The sequence below is a fragment of the Gavia stellata genome, chromosome 2 (assembly GCF_030936135.1).
Source record: "Gavia stellata isolate bGavSte3 chromosome 2, bGavSte3.hap2, whole genome shotgun sequence".
NCBI classification, from domain to species: domain Eukaryota; kingdom Metazoa; phylum Chordata; class Aves; order Gaviiformes; family Gaviidae; genus Gavia; species Gavia stellata.
Window position 1 is genome coordinate 73,318,135 of NC_082595.1, and position 4,251 is coordinate 73,322,385.

The 4,251-nt window shown below is 35.1% G+C and overlaps 1 protein-coding gene across 2 annotated transcripts in view; it reads left to right on the top strand.

Annotated features, from left to right (window-relative positions):
• The window catches only part of SYNCRIP (synaptotagmin binding cytoplasmic RNA interacting protein), a 26,842-nt gene extending 24,183 nt beyond the window's left edge, over positions 1–2,659 (top strand). For both annotated transcript variants that reach the window (XM_059835934.1, XM_059835935.1), the window contains exon 12: positions 1–2,659. This exon is cut by the window's left edge. The gene's annotated coding sequence lies outside the window, so the exon portion shown is untranslated.
• The last annotated feature ends 1,592 nt before the right edge of the window (positions 2,660–4,251 follow it).

Below are 4,251 nucleotides of genomic sequence, written 5' to 3' on the forward strand. Positions count from 1 at the left end.
ATTCCAGATAGTGGTTCTTTTCAGAACCTTTTTTAAAGGGTTGGTTAACTACCTCAGTAGCAGAGGATTGAACTATACCCTGTCTGTACTGTACATAGAAAATCTTTGTAGATAAAAGCAAGGCTTGTTTAATATGATATGAGGGTGAGATTATAATATACCAAATGTAACATTCTTAGTTGCCTTTAGTTCCAGAGGCTTTGTAAGACTTCCTCATGACCATCATAACAGGCCTTGCTTTTGTCGTATTTTGTGGCTGAAAAAGCAGCCTTGCTTCTTCAGATATTGTAGTTATTTGGATGTATAATAGTTTAGCAAGATGTTACTTTTGTAAGACATCAGATGTTCAAAAAAAGTGCATCAGCAACTTGTACTAAATACTGCAGTGTCCCTTTATAAAAGGTCAGACTAAAACTGACAACTGTACAGTGAAGCCTGACATTTGGATATTTTGAAGTTTTTCATAAATCATAGAATAGTATATGGCTGTAGTTTAGCTTTTTAGGTAAAAGGTATGTTTTCATTAGTGCATTTCTTCTTGCTGATCACTGTAAAAACGTGTGGATCAGCTTTCCATTTCTCTTACGCAGATCATGATAACCTGTAGAGTAGAGTAGAGTACAATCATTTGTGCTATGTTTTTAATTTTCTAAAGCACCTTGATGACAGTGAGTGTTCAGTGGTGAAGCATCCTCTATTGAACCACCCTTAAAAAAGACAAAACAAAAACAAAAGAACCTTGCCAAGTCCAACTTCATATAGTTAAAAGATAGGTAAAATTACAACTTACTTTGGACTTGGCATAAAGAGCTTCCCTTAACCCCCTGCCCAAAGGGATACTGCAGTTATACTACATACCCATAGGCACCACAATGAAAATTGAAGCTTATACCTAATTAAGGTTTTATACACACCAGTTCCCCCAGTAAATGCAAATTTTAACAAAATTAGACATGTCATATGTTGAAAATGCTCATGGCAAACAATCATTTTGCATTCCTGCAAATAAAATTGTTTTATACTGTAAGCTGGAGGCGAGTGTAACTTATTTTTGTAATAAAGTTTTTATTTTTTTTATGTGTCATTAATATAAATGTGTGTTAGTACAGAGATCTTCTGGTTAAAAACTTAGAATCGCACACATTTCAGTATGTTTACTTGTATTTACATAATTTTTAGAATAGTGGTTGCCAATAGCCTGTATGTTTCACATTAATTGATTTTTTTTTTGTTATCTTAATAAACCATTTTAGTATGTTGTATGTCAATTACTGGGATAGCTGGGACATGAAGTGTAATTTAAAATTGTCAAGTATTCATTGGAATATGTAAATGTGCCTTGCCAGTTTTGAACTTTAAGACAAAGTAAGTGAATGATGGTGAAATGAGTAGTCAATCCGTAAGAGACATTTGCTACCACAGTTTCATATAATACTGCCCTTGCTAAAGAAAAGTAACTTTTTTCCTCAAAATTGAGCATAAAAGTATACAGTTGCGTTAGCTTCTCAATTTTCAAATCTAGTTATAGAGTATTAGGCTTATGGAAAGTGGGTTTGCTAATTGTAGCCTTAAGTATAATTTTGAATTTCAATGTAATCCTTGGTGCTGGCATTCCCAGTGCCAAGGAGTTTAAATGCTCCCTTCAAAGAGGTTGCCATGCCTACTGGCACTTTTACTGTCATACGGTTTTATAAAGGAACACTGTCAAGATGTGGAAACCAGTTTTCAACTTGCTATAAAATGAAAACACTGGGGGCTGTAGGAGAGGGGAAGTCCTCAGATTTCTTAATCTTGAAATCTCTCCATTGCTGAAAAATTTAAAACACTTGTGGGATCACAAGTGCTAGTGACTAGTTCTTAGTCTGGAAATGTGTCAGGGGGGATGACAATATATTTTTGGAATTATGACAGTTCACAGAAGTGCATAAAAACATTGCTATTAAGGCACTATATGTGTTGAAATTGTGGATCACATCCTTAATTTCAGCTCTGATAAAAGCATGGGGGACTATTGTTTTTTAAAAAAAAAAGGCAAAATTGACAGGGAAGTGTTTGTTTTTAATGGAATGCAAGCAATGGTGAGTGAGCAAAATACCAAGATCTTGACAGTGTTCCCCCTAATTATGAACTCAAGCCATTATAACTTTTAAAATTAAATATGATTTGCACTGTTCTGATATTGGTGCAGTTTTTTAGCAGAATGATCAGAAAACTAAATTGCATGTGGTGATTAATATTGTGGAAAAAAAACCTAAAATCAAAAAATGTTATTTTCAAAGCTTTAAATTTGATTGTGTAAAGAAAAAACGTTCATTATTAAGTATGGAATACTGGTGAGAATGGGCAAGTGCATATATACAACATCAGCTTGGTTGCACTTGGGTGTTGGTAAACTTGAAATGTTCTACAGCAATAATGCATCTCGTACGGGGTGCTTTGGTGACAAATGGACATAAACCACACAGTTCTTTTTGGAATGTTGAAGGCAAGTGTTGACTTAATGTATTATGCTGCCTCTGTTTATGCTCATAGGAGGCTTTCTTTACTGAAACACCTGCAAGGGTTTGAGTATAAGCTAGCATAGCTCCACATTGGTTTGTCATGTGTTCCTAAATTTGAAGCCTAGTTGAATTTAATAAGAAATTGGAAACTGCTGCTGCTTAACACTTCTGGTTTATAAACACTCCAATACACAGCTTTTTAAATTATACTCTTGTTTTAATATTCATTTTTGTTTGAAGGGTTTCCTATAGGACATACAAATGTACTTTTTAAAAAAAAAAAAAATTGGGGGGGGGCGGTGTTTGGTTGGGGTTTTTTGTTGGGGTTTTTTTTTTATTACTTTTTAAAGAGGAGATTTGTTATGACCTGGAACTTAAGTTTGTCTTTTTAGTGTTTGGAGGAAGGCTGTTGTTACAGATAGTAAGACCAGTTTCTGAATTTCTGCATTGTACAACTTTCACCTAAATGCTGTCTTAAAATCTAAAATAAGGAATACTAATTCTGTTCTTGTTGGGGGTGAGAGGGTATGACATAGTCTAAAATAAACTTGTCCTCCTCTGAAGGTAGGATTCCCAAGTTAATATTTCAGGATAGAAATGTTACATATGGCTGGAACTTTTTTCCCCCTTGTGCCTGTGATAATTCTTCAGACACTTAACTTTTTTGTTCAGCCTAGCAATTACATTGGTGCTTCCATACCTCAGTGAGGGTTTGTAAAGAAGTAAAACTGAAAGGCAACATGGAGATAAACACATGAACACACTCTTTTCAGGAAATGTTACAAATTGATACATTCCACAAAATTAACAGTTATTCCCTCACTTGCATTAGTGAAAACTTAGTGGAAAATGTTAATTGTTTAAAATGGAATAGCAAGTTTTGGAAGTAGGCAATAAGGCAATAAACTTTACCAAGCAGTGTTCTGAGAATTGAAATCAGTAAAGTTGGAGCTTGAGTTTGTGTTCTTAGCCTTAGGCTTATGAATCCCAACTTTATCACTGGCTGCGATGGACTTTAGTCTGTCTTCGCCGAGTGTCTTGCTGAATTAACTCCAGCAACAGCACATGACATCTCTTGGCTGGGACTAGCTAATTGCATTAGTTGCGCAGAGGAAACACCAGATTGTAGTTTGCTCGGTCAGATAAAAATGGTATGTAGCAACAGGAGAGGTGAAGATTCCTTGATCCTTAATCTGGGTAGTGGGGGGAAAAGGAATAAATTATTGTTACTCTACAGCCACCTAGTGCAAACAAACATAAAGCTTCCTAGAAGCTCCTATGTTAAATTTTTTTTTTTCTGGGAGACCAGCTTTCACATAGTCAGCTGGTCAACACATTGCAAGTGTTTAATTATACTTACTCATGTTATAAAGTCTACAGGATGAGAGAGTGACTTTCCTTCGGTGCTCCTTTGCCTTGATTGTTACAACAGATGATGTTGAAAATTGCCCCTAAGACTAGCTTGTTAGTTTACTTGAAATTTGGAGAGAGGAGTGATTGTCTCACATAATGATATTTTTTTTCTTGCCAGTATATAACTGGTTACTAGGTTTTTTCCACAAACATATGTATTTTTAAATGGCCAGCTCTTGAGTGCCTGTTGCACAGCTGAGCTCATCTGGAAACCTGGGGTTACATTATTTATTTAAAGATATCTTCATGAAAGCTTCTTTAGATGGTCAGACTTCCAGGTACATGGTAAAAGCTTTTTTTTTGTTTAAAAAAAAAAGCATCTCTGATAGTCTAGAAA